This window comes from Lemur catta, chromosome X (genome assembly GCF_020740605.2).
Source record: "Lemur catta isolate mLemCat1 chromosome X, mLemCat1.pri, whole genome shotgun sequence".
NCBI classification, from domain to species: Eukaryota; Metazoa; Chordata; class Mammalia; order Primates; family Lemuridae; genus Lemur; species Lemur catta.
In genome coordinates, this window is record NC_059155.1 from 66,253,654 (window position 1) to 66,269,952 (window position 16,299).

General features: G+C 39.4%; 1 protein-coding gene across 1 annotated transcript in view; it reads left to right on the forward strand.

Moving 5' to 3' along the window:
* Positions 1 to 465: 465 nt before the first annotated feature.
* The window catches only part of MID1 (midline 1), a 158,905-nt gene continuing 143,071 nt past the window's right edge, over positions 466 to 16,299 (forward strand). Inside the window, exon 1 of the mRNA XM_045538570.1 lies at positions 466 to 810. The gene's annotated coding sequence lies outside the window, so the exon portion shown is untranslated. The remainder of the gene's footprint in view (positions 811 to 16,299) is intronic.

The window sequence follows — 16,299 nt, forward strand, 5'->3', positions numbered from 1 at the left end:
GTGCACTTTCCCATTACGATTTTTTTTGGACTGGATATATAGTTAAACCATATGGAGATGAGGTAGGTCACACCCTCCTTTCCTGATTGCTTGTTTAAGTTAAGGTGTTACACATAACAATTTGGTTTCTTTCCCAGGGTCTTTGCAAAAGTAAGACTTCAGTGCAAGATACCCTTTTAAAAATACTCTTGGGTCCTGAGTGTTGAATTTTTCTGGCTGAAATGATTTTGCACCTTCCAAATGCTTTAATGCTTTTAGGGAACTCTTAAAATGCAAGGATTTAAGGCCCTTACCTAGTTAAGCTTTGAGCAGTCCCAGAGCTGTTAGATAAGAATAGGACTCATCCTTTTCCTTTTAGAGCTTTGAGCACTGTTTCCAGCTGTTTCCAGTCATTCGAATCCTGAAAGCTCTCCTAATCCTCGCAGAGGCAGCCTTTCTGGCTCCCAGGACCCACCCCTTGCTCCTGATTGGCGAGGCTCCTCCGCGGCGCAAGCCAGCCGCCTACGACGTCTCTGAGAACTGATTTGAAATAAGAGCCAGGCGGTCCTCGCTTCCCTGCGACCGACTTTTCATAGGCTGGGGGAGAAAAGGTTGAGAAACTTGACATTGTCTCCGGCAGAGTGCGTGTAGCAACAGATCAAAGAAAAAGAGAACGAAAACGTGCTCTTGGCTGCCTGTAGATTTCCCCGGGTTGCTTTTGTCTTGCGGGCTTCTCTTGGGTTTGGTGTTTCCGCTCCGAAGACTGCGGCGTGGGCTTCGATGCAGCTCGCTCCCTGCCGGATGGGTCATGGAATTCTAAACATGAGGCAGGTAAGCTCCGGGCTGCTGCGCTGGCGGCGGAGAGGGCGGGCGCCGCCGCGGACCCCTGCGACCTGTTACTCCGGAGAGCTTGCTGAGTGAGCATAGATGCCTGTCCAAGTCGACCCATTTGGCGGAAAGACTGGGGGGCAGATTACCTGCGGTACCCCCTAGCACCCCGTCCTCGCCACCTGCCCCCACGTTTGCTCTAATGGTGGTTGGTGATGTCAGGCAGTCATTGTAAAGGGCTTAAAAGCGGTTGGTAGAATATATGTAAATCAATTCCAGTTTGCGGCCGCTGGAATGTATTGTGCATGATCTATCTCGAGCTTTTAGCCCTTACCCTATGCTTTGGGCTAGAATAAAGACAACTGAATATCCTGAAAAAGAATTACACGGGGCCGCTTATCTCATTTTGGCTTCGCATTCTGAGCATTTACTGTGTTTCTGGCTGAGAAGGCGGAACTAGCTTGAAATAGCACAGATAGTCCTTCCAGGAAAATGCAGATTTGTTTTTCTGTTCAAGCAGTTTGGAAACTATTGCTTCTGGACGTGAGAAGACAACTCTGAAAGTAGTGAGCAGAGAAAGGGCTCCGGGATTACCTAAATGAGGCTTTGAAAAGAATCCTAAACCTAAACCAGCAGCTTCTTCCGTGGCTCTGGGGCATGATGATAAAATTCCTTATCAGCCCCAGCAGAGGTTTATAGCCTTGTTGTTAAGAAAGAAAAGGAAGGAAAAAGAGTGAATGTAGGAAGCCAGGAAGAGGGTGTAATTTCCAACTCAATCAAAGTTACGGAAAAATCTTATGTCAGTATTTAAATATCAGGATCAATACTCATTTAATGGGACAAGACTGGAAGAACATACCAGTAGGCTGGGAAGGGCGGGAGTTACGAGAGGAGTGATATTGCTCGTGGCAGCTCTGAGTAAATCTGGGTGGGAAAGTTAGTATCTGTCTCGCCACCGGAAAAGCTCTTCACTTTTTCTTCTAAGTGGGCTAGGCAGCCGCCGCTCTGCACTCTTTCGGGAAGTGAACCTTCCATTTAGGGGCCAGGGCGGGGGATTTAGAATTTTCTGTCCCTTTCCTGCAGCCTTGGAAGGTGAAGCAGAGCCTCCACCAAATGGTCAGGCGCAAAGACCCTCTGCCTTCTTGTCCCGTGGCTTGCTCCCTAAGCAAGCGTGCCTGGCAAGTTTCCGTGAGTGCAGAAAAGCACTTGAGGACCGGCAAGTGCCGTGTGCTTTCAATGAACTGCCCTTGCCTTGCTAGGGACTGTGGGGTGGAGGCTCTTTTTAAGTTCTGCAAACACACAGTCCAACCTCATTCTTTTAAAGTGTAGTAAAATATGATAGGGAAAAGGAGTGAGAAGGCCAAATGGAAAGGATTGAAAAGGAAAAAGAGGAACGCAAAAACATGTTTGACAAAGATCCTTAGCTGGAACAAAGAAGTCATTTGATCCTGTGCAGAGCCACCTGTCCTTTTCCTCCGTGGTGTCTGAGCTCGATTTCCAGAATCCCTTTTCCCACACAACTCCTCCAGAACGGTGACACTTCCCGTGCTTGATGCCCAAGGCGTGCTGTCCTGAGCTTGGGATGGTTTTTCCCATGCCTAGCTTGCTGTGGCATTCAAGTGAAGTTGGAAAACAGCCCAGTATTGAAGTTTTAAGGCCACAAGTACACATGTGGTAACTCCTTAGTTATTTAATGAATGAGCAACTTTTTATCCCACAGCTCTGTATATCTTATAATTTTTTGGCCCATTCGGTACTTGAAAAGAGGGTAAGATGAGGTGGAGGGGGAGAGGAGATGGAAAAGAGGGAGAGGATCATTGTTCATCCAAAGAACACAGACAGTCCATGGTTTTAGGAATCTCGCACGTTTTTCCACAGCAGCCAGAAAAAGAATGTAGGGAGGAATAAGATGGTAGTGTTATTGGCATGGGTTAATCCCAACTTGATCTGAGTTTCTCTTGGGGAAACCTGACTGTTGCATCCAGGCAGGGTGAATTGCACCCACCAGCCAATTTGTCATCTCAGCCTGGCAGCTCCAGCTGGATTTGCAGGGTTAACTATCAAACAGGCCCGTGTGTCATCAGCTCAGCAATGAAATTCAATCCCTTCGCTGATGAGTGATCTGTCCCTAGGGCTGCACAAATGCTGAACAATGGTGTGGCAGGCCAGAAGAGACCCCTGCCACTGATAGCCAGATATTCTGAGTGCCTAGAAATTGCCAGCAGAATTAGAAAGCTGCCTGACTGGCTATAAGAGTCAGAAGGGTTTGGGCTTCTGCCAGGTTGGCAGAAAAGGAACAGTGTAGAAGGATAGTATTCTTTGAGGGTTCCTAAGGCCACGCTGAGTTAAGCCAAAGAAAAGTGTAGACCTGACTCGCCTTTATCAGGAAGTAATTTTAAAGTATGTGCTAGCCTTTCTCTGCACTCTCATCATAAATGAGAAACTTTCTGAATCTTCCTTGAGAAGGAATTTGCTGTGTTCCCAGGCAAAAGGAAAGGCACGGCCACCTGTTCTAGAAGCCCAGCCAAAAACAACAGGTTTGCCTGTGGCATTCCCGCAACTGCAAATATCCTCCCCAAATAGTAAGCCACCCATTGTCCCTACACATGAGAAGTACAAATAGTGCATTCTTGAGCTGGGAAAAAAAGATCAGATTCTCCAGACAAAATTACCTACCAGACATATTTTGTGTTTTTAACATCCTTATAACTTTAGAAAAAACTCTAAGAGAAGAAGGTGGGTGCTCTATTTCTGATCTACTAAAACAAGTCACGTAGCTGCTAAATTTTTGCAAGCCTAGGATGCTGCTGTTACAAGGAAGCTGTGGCTCCCTTTGATTAGCTCGTTCTGCATTCTTTAGATTGGAATTAAAATGCCCAAGGACATCTGGCTTAATAATGAAAGTCTTCGTATTAATCTTTCCTCTGAGGATTAGAAAGCCCTTTATAAACATGATCTATTTATGCTCTGCCACATCCCCAGGAGAGAACGAGGTGGCAATTTGATCCTCATTGAGCAAATGGTGAGGCGAAGGCAGAGAAAGGTTAAGTATAAAGAGACAGAGCAAGTTAGGGGCAAGTCCGGGGATGAATACTCACCCACCCAGAAAGACTACCTGTGCTGGTTTAGGATATCAAATGGCATTCTGGGGATTAAAGCAGAAAGAACTTCTCCTACAACATCCTTTTTGTTATCATTCTGTAATAGGCACATAGTGTCCCAAATATGTTGTATGGTTTTCTTCATTTGAAAGTCAAGCCTTTAAAAGTTCAGAAGGCATTTCTGTTCTCATCTGTCCCAACACTAAGATCAGGCAGCTTTTATGACATCTAATAGGAAGGAAGATACAGTAACTTACCAGAATGTAAAAAAAAAAAAAATGTATCCCTTTCAACAGATGTTTTAAATTTTCCACAATTTAGAGAGCTCAATGTCTTCAACATACGTTAAAATTTTAATTTCTTCCCTGCTATCTCTTTCAGGAAATATTATAATAGTAAGACTTGCTGTCAGTTTAAAGATCCTTGTTGGCCATTTTGAAATAATTTTTTTGAGTCATTATAACTTGTGTTCGTAGGTAGCTTGGCTGTGGACTGAATAGGCTGGGAGCAAATCCGTTAATTGGTAGCTGCATGTTATCCGCAGACATTCCAGCAAGTTTTAAGGCTAAGTGTGTATGTGGATGTCTCCTGGCTTTGATCGTTTGTGTGGTAAATAGACATCTAAGGTAGCTATGGCAACCTGGGCTGTGCGTTGGTGAAAAGGGGGGAGGATTTAGTTACGGAACAAAGAGTAATTTGTTTGATTAGAAAAAGGTGGGGACAAATTAGGACTTTTTAACCCACATGATTTGAGGATTTCTGTTCAACCAAATCATTCGGATTTTTCTCAATAGTCAAAAAGAATTACGGCTAACCACACCAGAGTATTTTGCAGATGTAATTTAAATTCTTTTTAATCAAGTGGTCGCTACTCTCCAAAAGCAACTTATACAATGAAAGGGAAGTACAGCATACCATATCAATATCACCAATATTCCTGTTGTACTTAGTGTGAATGTTTTTACTTTCAGAACTTGATGGGACTTTGAAAGAAAGACCAGGATCTGATTGGAGGTGTGCATTTCAGTGATCCACCTGCAGGGGTCAGGCTTGAAGTTTCCACGGTGGAAGATCAGGCAGTGGACGCCACTGCTGGGAGCCCGAGACAGAGCCAAGAGAATTGTTCTGCTTATTTGGAACAATTAGCTTAGCGATTCTTTAATCTTGTGACCAAAGCTATATGAAAACGAGTTCATTCAAGAAAGAGAATATCAAATGCACTGTGATTAAAGAAAGGGCGATAAAGCCAGGTCAAACAGCAATCTAATCTCTGTTTAGATATGGGGCAGTTTATTGGGAAAATTCTGCTCATTATCAGCTCCTTTGATTTCACACAAAACATATCTCAGGGGCTTTGTTCCAGAAGGTTGTTTGCTTAGTCTTATAAACTGGTACGTTCTAAAAATTTCTTTAAACCAAAAGACAGAATATTAGGGACCCATCTAGATCTACAAGATTTGTTTACCCCCTCTGGAGGAAAATATTCCATTGATATAAGATCAGGATGGTTAATGGCCTACAGAAGGTCAGGTGGTGTTAAGGAGCTCAGAAAATTGAGGCACAGGAAAAGAATGCCTAGAGAGGACTTTCCTAAACAAAACAAAACAAAACAAAAAGCAACCAAATAACTTATCTGTTTCATGTCATAAAGAAGAGGTTCTGAGTAAACGTGGAAGAGGTGTTGATCATTTGTAGTACAAGTGGATGTTGAAGGTTTCATGTTCAATCAACTATTTATGATGAATATAATCTAAGGACTGTACTTCATTTCTTATATCATTCAAGGACATTTACAGAGCATTTACAGAATTATTATATTCTGTTACATTATAAGTGATTATTACATGTCAGGCCACTTTTGAGACTCCAAACATGATTTTGATATGGTCCCCACCCTCAAAGAACTTTTGATCTGATGTACAATTTATTGTACCAGTAGCACAATGTAATAAGTTATTCATGGGCAAAATGGTTGCTTATTAATGTCTATATTTGTACGGATAGGAACCCACTTGAAAAATTGATGGTATCCAAAACTTTACTGAATGTAAGAGACTAGAGAAATGATTTCTAATTGTGAAATTTAGTTAATTTTTACCCACATGTCCATTTGTAGACATTTATGATTTCCTAGATAAAATAAATTTATCATAATTATTAAATAGTAATTCAATTTATTTTTCTCAATAGAGAAAAATAACTCATAGGCAGTCCTCAATCTAGAAATGCTTTATGTTTTAAGAGTTTGTTGTTTGAAACCCAGAACATTTTCTAATGAGAAACGATGCCATGATTGGGACAATCTAAAAACACTATTTTGAAAAATAATCAATGTGATTAACGTAAGACTAAGTTCTCAGTTTCAAAGACATGCCTGCCATGTTATACAGGATGGACATATAGAAGGAGAAAGAATTGCCATACTTTTGGTAGCAGACCAGTCTTGGCAATATTTGAAATTGAAAAGCTTGCACTCATTTCACCTTTATTTCTCCATCCTTCGGGTATCTTCTGGGTATCACACTGGGGTGCCTCCCCCAGGCCTGTCCTAATATACAGTGAATTTGTAATTGCTCACCTTCCCACCCTTCTCTCCCCCACCTCCCAACCAGTCTCCTGTTTCCTCTAGACAATGGTCTCCACCGTATGTTGGGATAAAAGCAATATGGATGAGCTAAGGCTTGTGACTCTTAGCCCTTTAACCCTTACGATGAATCTTTAATTGGGGAAATTTCAAGCAGTGGAGCCTGGAGCTGCAAAATACATGATTGCCCCTTCAGGGACAATATTTGGCTGATAGAACTTGCTAGTATGTCTGCCCGTGGGTCAGACCTCTTGTTCTTTCTCAGCATCCTGCCTGAACTTCTGGACTCACTGGAGTCATTGTGAGAAACAACCAGGGAGCCACAGGGGGCCGAGTCAGAGGGAATGATGGCATTTGTGGGTTTGGGTTATTTGTAAGTATGTTCTTTGTATGCTGAGCACCATCTACTTGGATGAGAATAAGTGGAAAGGAAATAGCTGTAGCATCCTCTTATCCACATGAGTATTTGAGATGGTGTGTATATTTCTAGTTAATTGTTTGTCTGCCTGTCTTGGGACTGAGTTACTCAAAAGCAAGAGTCACATCTTAATTACTTTTGAATCCCCAGACCCAGGCCCAGTGTCTGGCACACAATAAGAATCATTAAATGTTTTATGGGCACATGCCAGATGAGTTTTAGTAGGAAAGAGAATGGAAAATGATCTTTAAAATCACAGAGGATATGAGGAAGAAAGGGCGTTGGAAAACTCTAGGAAACAGCAAGGACTAAGTAGACTGATACTAGAAAAAAATTAACATATGTTGTGATTCCATTCCATTGTATCCCGGGTGAAAGCACAACCCAGAACATGGCAAGCAGCTTGGCTTATACTCTGTTTGATGGGGCTGCAGAAATGATTAAGCAATGGGACTTGCCCTCCAATAGCTCAAAGCCTAATAGAAAAGATAGAATCTGCTGCTTGCTCTCATTGGGTCCAGCCTGATGTTTTAGGCCTTGGGCCCATGCGCGGTAGTTTTATTTCACCAGGTGAGTGGCATGCCCAAGGTCACTCAGCAACTGAGAGATTGTGTCTGGGAGAACACTGAAGTTTTCCACTCCATGCAGATGGCGGCCATGTTTTTTACAGTGAAATTCAAGACATGCTGGACAAAGCATTTTCACAGCTTCTAGGTGTGACAGACTGAGAGTTATGGTTGAAACGATGAAATAGGAATTTCAGAGACATTTAATAGTTAATGGAGACAACAGGACTAATATTTTCAAAGACTCTATGTGGTAGACTATAATATCTGGTAAGTTTTGGAATGTTGCTTCTCTTGTGTGTGTCTTGAAGTGGTCTTCCCCAAACAATTAGGGGAAAGGCAGTTGTTTGTGGATAAATGGAATTCATTGAATGCCCTGCTGAGTTAAAAATAACTAGATGAAAGTCCAGATAAAGCAGTATATAGACAGAAATTTACTTACTTACAAAGGATTAAGTTTTCTATAGGAGATGCATTAGGAATTCAGACAAAGAGTGCTGGTTAAAAGTTTAGCATTCCTGGGTTGAAATTTAACACAAGAAACTTTACCCCCCATCAGAGGACAAGGTATAAGGGAGTTTATACCTAGAACCTAAGTCTTCTAGACTCCCCATTTCATTCTGTTTTGTGACTATGCTACATGCCTTCTAGAAAGATATATATAATTTGGATGTTTTCAGATCATGTGCTATCATTTAACGTGCTAATAAGTTCCAAGACAATTTGACTGGGTTGATGGTTTACAATGAGTCAAATCAGGAAGAACTACATCATCTTTTGGGGAAAATACTCTCAGAAAAATCTAAGTAGTCAAACCCAAATTTTATATTTGGGTTTTGTGCTACTTTTGTGTATATGGTCTTTACTCTGGATTTTAGATAAGTATGAAAATGTCAGATAATAAAAACTAGTAGGATTGTCTTTATGCAGAAGGAAGTTTAGGGAGTGAAATGAATCATTTTTTCCACGAATTAATTATAATAGCTATGCTTTGGGGAACTAGTGCAGGAAAGTGAAATGGAATAATTAGAAGGGAGAAGAAAGTATGAGTTCTTTTAGTCAACGTATGATAGGGAGAATGGAAGAGAAGAATTGGCTATTTGGTGAGTAAATCAGTCCTTTTCAGTGGTCAGTGTTTAAAGAGATGCTGCCCTTTTTATAGGGCTCTGAGTGAGAGAGGGGAAAAAAGTCATAATAATTGAGAGGGGTATGACTTTCTGAGTAGATAAATGCATGATAGTAGACTATTAAATAATGAATATTTATTGCTTGATGCTTCTCAGTCTGGAGGAGATACTTTCTGAAATACTTCTCCCCTTTCTGACATTTCAGCTGTCAGAATCGAACCGTTCACATGTAAACTACATTGTTTTGGTTTAACTAACAAAGAGTGATAAGACGTGAATTGTTTGTGACAGCCTCGAACATTGATAACAGAAGACATTAATGCCTGCAGACACAGCCTACATGGTAAAAATCTGGAAGCAAAAATGCTTATTATGTTAGGCCAACGTGCTTTGACCTAGTTTTGCTTTTCTGCTTGGAAATTATGTCAGTATTAGTTACATCATCCCCTCGGATGAGCAATTTCACATTCTTGTTTATTTCAGTGTCATATTATTAGTTTTGTATATTTAGTTCTGACCTGAGAGGAGCCAAACTAATCCTCATTGACTTGCATTTTCCTTTTGAAATGAGACATCTGCATTATAAAGCAAGAGGATTTTATGTATTAACAAAACAATCTAAGATGCAGCTTCAAAGGCATTCATTTCTCCTTAATCCAGAGCCACTACCCTCTTGAATCAAGGTTCCTAGAGGCCATCCAGTTTTCTGCTGATCAGTAGTCTTCCTTTCTTTGTCTTATAGGGATGGAATAGATTACTGTGCTTAGAACTGCCATAGCCGAATAACAAAAAAATAAAACCATGAGGTTGGTGGACATTTCCCAGCCCATCATCCTTAAGTTTGCCATTTTCATGTTTCTGCTTTACTTCCTCATCCAGTAGAAACTGGCTTAACATATTTTTCCTATTTAACATTTTTATTGAATACTTCTCAAAATGAATTATTTCCTCAGTTGATTTCGAGCACATTTTTTTCCACCATTTAATACTTTATATCACTAGGGGAAAGAACCATTTAATTATTTCATACATTTATGAATTCTAATCTTCAAAGAGTGTGAGTTCTTCTAGTGATCAACTTACATCAAATTTACAAGTATAATTTGCTACCAAAAGACCTTGAACGCTTTTTGGTGTGCATGTTTTGGCATTCCTTATTAACAAATGTAATAAGCAAAAGCCCACAAGAATATGTATTTATGGTGCCTCTTCAAAAATCTACCATTTGCTCTTGTTTTCTAATTAAGGCTTTGACGGTTAAAAATCCCTTTGTTGTTAGCTCCTTTACAAATCCTCTGTCTGAATGCAAAAAACATAAGAAGGGAGTGCCCCCTTCAAAGCATAACCAAACCAACTGAATTTTAGCCAGGTAAATTGCTGATTAGCTTTGGACCATTTAAAGAAACAGTATGAAAGTAATTGGGATAGGCACAAGTCCTAATTGTGTGATCCCAGGGGGCTTCAAAAATTGTTTGAAACAGTCAACTCAGAGTATTATATTCCATGTCTGATCCTTATGCTTATTTGAATACTAGCATCCCGAAGAAAAACTTCTTTAGAGAATTTCTTGAATCCCTAATTGGTATATAAACATTGTCACTCCTAAGCAGCCAAAACTTGTGAATTATAGTATACTGGTGTGTCTCCTATAGAGAGACACCACATATGTGTTATAACGAGGACCCATGGAGGCTGGTGGCTCTGACTTGGCACCATACACTTGGTGTGGCTCTAATTTACTGTGGTGTGGAGGTACACTCTGGGGACAGTACTGGCAGTTTGGAGTCATATTGAAACGCAAACAGTTTTCTGGACCAAAGGGCTCAGTGGTGACATCAGGCCTCGCAAAGGAGGAGTAAGCTGTTTTCTGAGAAGCATGCTTAGGTTGTGGGACAGGAAGTGGTAAAGGCAACACATCGTCCACAGAGACAGATGAAGTAGTGACAAAGGAGCATTTCTACAGCAATTTTTCTGATTGCTGTAGGCAAATGCAAATCTATTTCCCTCATCTTACATAAATAGTGGCCTTCCACATACACTATTCTGTACCCTGTACCCTGATTTTTTTCCACTCTATGATATATCCTAGAGATTTTTCCATAACAGTGCACAGAGAGCTTCTTCTTTAAAAAAAAAAGCCAAAAATGACTGCATAGAATTCCACTGTGACAATGTACCATAATTGATTTTATCCTTCCCCTACTAGTCAGATGGGGTGTGTCCAATCTTTTGCCATTAAAACAATGAAACACTGAAAAGCCTTGTGTTCATCAGTTTGTATGGGGCAAGGATATCTGTATTATAAATCCCCAGAAGTGGGATTGTTCAAAGAGTGAATGCAGTTTCTAATTTTGATAAATAAGTAAAATTGTCTAACCAGCATGTATATGAGAGTACTTCCCCAGAGCCTCACCAACTTTATTGAACTTTATCCAACTTGTGCATCTTTGCCTATCTGATACATGAAAAGAACTATCTCTGTGTAGCTTTGTATTTTTCTTCTGAGTGATGTTGAGCATCTTCGCAACAACTGAAGGGCCATTTGCATTTCTTGTGCAATGTCTATTCACATCTTCTGTTTAGGATTGTCCTTGATACTCATTTTGTAGCCTATCTATATAAATCATTCACCAGAGTAATATATCTTGTGGATTTTCCACAAATATGTTGGAAATAATCTGAAAGTGAGTTCCATAGTAATGTAGCCAATTCTAAAGATCTTTCATAAATGGAAGTGGAGCGAGTTCGCAACAAATATTCATGTGAGAGTCTAGATTTCTAAGCCTTTCTTTCCATTCCACTTTCTCTTCCATTCTCTAGCCAATGAAAGTTAGGGAGTTCAGCTTTGTAAAGCACTAATAACCTCCAAAATGTTAACCCCTTGCTGCTAAGGGTCTAATTCCAGGAGGGTGCTTATGTTGTTAGTCCTCAGTTTATTGGAATTATGACCGTCTTTTAAGGAAGAAAGAAGTTCCACTTTAAATACTCAAGATCTCTAAGACCTCTAAAGAGATGTAGGATCTCTTTCTTAAAGATCCTACAGTCTTTAAGAAAATAGTCTTTACTTTTCCTCTCAGATACCAGATATCAGGGTGCATCATTTGTAAGAGTGATTTTAATATTTCCGCACATTGGGGTTGTTTGGTATCAGCCTTCTTAAAGATTGGGCCTTTATGATCAAGACCAATTGGAGAACAGTTGCATGTGCTGAGTTTTTCAATGTATGTTTATTCTTTTAATAAGAAAAATCGTTAAGTTCTCATAAATAAGCACAAATACTTATCATTTTGTAGTAGTGATCTAACTACTTAATCATGTGGGACTGGAGATACTTCCTGAATAGTAGGCATAGTACCTATGTTATAGGGTCATTATGAAGATTAATTGAGTTAGTATTTGTCCACCACTTAGAATAGCACCTGGTACAGAGTATTATATAAGTATGTGTTAATTAAGTTATAGAGTAGTGGTAGTCAAGAATTGTGAAGGGCCTGAGACTTTACTATACTTTCACATTAACAATTATCCTGCCACTGTTTCTTGGATATTGGCAGAAGACATGAGACTCCTGGATCAGAGAAAAAGGGCTTTGTTACTCATGGCACAGCAAGTAGCATGAGTTTCATGTTCATATTGGCTCTCCCTGCCCTCAAGTCCCACATAGTGTTGTGGAGGGAAGAACCTTTTCCTCCTACTCTTCTAGGTTCTTGACTGGGGACCCTGTTACAAAAATATGGATTATGGGAGAAACTCAGGGATGAGTAAACTCAAAGAGGTGGCTAGAACTTGAGTTTAAATACCATCCTCAATTAAAACAAGGGAAGAATGATATGGGGTGGCAAGTTATGGAAAGGTAACCAGGAAAAGCACTGTAAACAAGGGGAAGGTTTGTTATGCACATTTAAGCCAGTGCCTTCTCCATTGATAAGAGCTTCTTGGATTGGGAGTCACTCTTCTCTTCCTGGCAGAGAGGGAGGTACCCTTACAAATGAAGATTTCCTTTTATAGATATAAATTTCCCTTACAAAAGGGAAACTTGTACTCTGTTCTCAGAGCTACTCCTGTGTATGGTATTTCTCAAAATAATGAGCTCAAAATACTCTTTATGCCAAAGGGGCATCTTTGGGGTGGCATATTCTGGTCTCCTACAAGGGCAACATAGAAAAGCTTGGGTGGATTCTGTGCAGGTGGTGGGTTTGCCTCACAGATGTGGAATCCTGAGCCAAGGGAACCTGAGTCTTTTAATGGGCAGTAAGTGTGCCTGCTCATTGTTCTGGAGGGAGACACTATCTCTCTCTTACAAGGCTGTTCACTATTCAAACGTCCTTGAAATGGGAGTTTGGAACAAAGGCAGTTAGTACCTCTGCTCAAAAAATCTGCAAAGATGCAGGAGACCCATGGAGGATTTTCTGTCAATAGTAGTCCAATGAGGTGTCTTGACCTTGCTCCTTAGAGTTCTAGGGGTTCTGCAGAGCTTCTTGGGACAGAAGAGAGGAGTGTTGGCCAGACACAGGAAGAGGGAAGAAATGAGGGAGCAAGAGCCACCTTAATAGTTTCCTACCATTTTAGCAGGAAGATCTCAGATATTTTCTTCCACTTTTCTGCTCTTCCAAAATACTGGGCTTCTGGTTAAGATTTTATTTGAACAAAGTCATCTTTCTTTAAAAACGAAAAAATTAAAATTCCAGGTCTAGTACAATGGTGTTTGATGTTATTTTGAGGATGGTAAAACTATTTAGTAAGAAAATCACTCCAGGCAGTAGATTTGGAAGCACAATATCAGAGGCCATTGGGTAAAGACCCTAATGTGCCACTTCTTAGCTCTGTGATCTTGGGTTGATTCCTTCACCCTTCCCAGTTTCCCTAGCTATAAAACTGAAATGCTATGGACAACTCACAGGGTTTATGTAATGGCTAAATGAAGTATTATACATAAAAATGATATATGGTATTGGTTACATATTAGGCACTTAAGAAATGTTAGGTTACTTCTCTTTTTCTAGAAACAAACTTAAGGTTTCAGACAAATCTGGGTTTTATTGGTATTTCCACCTCTTAGCCTCTGAATGAATACACACCCACTCACACAGAGGCATGTATATACACACACGTACACACAGTGGAATAATGTCCTAAATGGCTATAATAATCCAAAGCATCTCTTTAGACAAATGTGTATGTGCATATATATGTATAAATATCCCTGTAAAGTGTAAGAAAACTAATTTGTTGCTAAAAAATATACCCTTATAGGATAGCTTCTCCTAATATGCTAAAACAACAACAAATATCATTAATGGACATAATCACTTATCACTAGTTTTCATATTATAATCTGCAAAAGCATTTCTTCTTCATCTTATTCATTATAATAAACTCTTTTACAATATTACACACCTTATGCTCAGAAATGAAATTACATTTATATTTGTGTTTATATATTTATGTCTTTAAAGCAAAAACAAAAATAATAAACAAGAGCAGTAAATACAAAAGGTAGGAATGGAAAAGAATGCATTTTAGAGGGCATGGTACCAAGGATCGCCATTACGGAGGACTAAGAACATAATGCTGACCAACTCTACAACTGTGAATATGACCATTTGGATGATCTTGTTTCCCAGAGCTCTGTTGGTACAGAAATATAATTTAATTTTTTTTTATTTTGAAATAATTACAGAGCTGTAGGAAGTTGCAAAAAACTGCACTGGGAGGTCCCCTGCACCCTTCATCCACCCCTGAGCCCCATCCTTCACCCTTGGCAACCAGTAATCTGTTTTCTTTATCTCTACAATTTTGTTACTTCAAGAATATTACACAAATGTAAGCATACAGTATGTAACCTTCTGAGATTGACATTTTTTTTCCACTCAACTTAATTCTCCAGAGGTTCATCCAAGTCATTGCATGTATCAGTCATTTTTTCATTTTTATTGCTGAGTAGCACTCCTGGGTATGGATGTACCACAGTTTAACTATTCACCTTGTGGAAGGACATTTGGGTTGTTTTCAATTAGGGGCTATTACAAAAAAAGTTGCTGTGAGCATTTGTGTACAGGATTTTGTGTGACTGTAAATTTCCATTTCTCTGGGATAAATGCCCAAGAGTGCAATTGCTGGGTGATGTTGTAAGTTCATGTTTAGTTTTTAATAAACTGCCAAACTGTATTGCAGAGAGGCTGAACCATTTTACATTCCCACCAGCAATGTATCAGTGATCCAGTTTTTCTGCATTCTCCCCAGCATTCGGTGTTGTCCTTATTTTTATTTTAGCCATTCTGGTAGTGTGTAGTGGTATCTCATTTGTATTGGTTTTTAAAAAGTGAAAAAGATACTTCATAATCCAGTAGAGGTGTGTTCAATACCTCCCAGGGAAAATTCTCATACCCAAATGGGCCTATCTTGGTGCATGACTGAATTATCAAAAATAGCTGTGATTGCTGCGTCTTTGGTTGATCCCTGGATAGAATATTAAGAGCAAAAAAGGAACTGTGTTGTACAAAATATATCTTCAAACATTAGAGTGGCCTTCAATTTACACTCTAAGAAATGCAGAGAATTGATACTTGCTCAAGACATGGCAAACGCACACCCCCACACATAACTACACTTTAGGGAATAGGAAATTAAGTATGTATCAGGAAAAATTGCTAAGACTACTTAAATTCTCCCCACAACATTTTCCCTTGCCTTTGCATTTGCATAAGTTAAATAGGGGCATGATCTATCTCCATTGTCAATATACATGTAAATGTGTGTATATACACAAATATACGTATACAGGCTCTTTGGGCTTGAATCCCAAATGTTTCCCAACATCCAATCTAGGTTCTTCCAGGTCAGGGTTTCTCAACTTTGGCACTGACATTTGGGGTTTAATAATTCTTCGTGAAGGCTGTCCTGTGCATTGTAGGATGTTTAGCAGCATCCCTGGCCTCACCCACTAGATGCCAATAACCCTCCCCTCTAAAGTGTGACAACAAAAAATGTCACCAGACATCACCAAATGTCCACTGGGGGAAAAATAAACTCCCCTTTGAGAATCATTGGTCTGGGTAGAAGAGAAGGAGAATCTCAGGCTTTAAGTTAGCTTGCTAGATTTGCTGAAACTTAATGAGAATCTCCTTGCTACCAGGGGTCAGGTTTCAGTGCCCACCTGGTCACTTCTGATAACTACCAATCTCTTCAAATTTGTTTTTGCACATTATGGCTAAACATTAGTGGTTAACAGAAAAAGATATCAACCCTTGTTTCTTAAAGAACTTATATTCAGTGCTTTAAAATACAAATTGAGTATACATAATCTAAAACAAAACTTCATGCAAACCTGGTTTTGCTTTACTTCGTATTGATATTTTATCACTTATATTGGATATCATGATTATTTTAGCAGATATAAAATTTAATGAAATACCTGATAAAATAGAGTATATCTACATATGCATAGAGAATTTTATAGAGAAATTGGCACAATTTCTGGATCTTCTTTTGATTCAATGTGTTTATTTTCAAATTCTCTAATGGTAGAGAACTTAAGAGACATTTAAAGAACTCCAAAACAGGCCAAAGAAAATATGATAATATTTAAAATTTAAATTATGCTTATATGGTAAAAATAATTACTTTTTTATATAAATTATAGAAAATATTTTGCATTTTTTACTTTATATTATAAGTATATATTTACAGGGTAAAA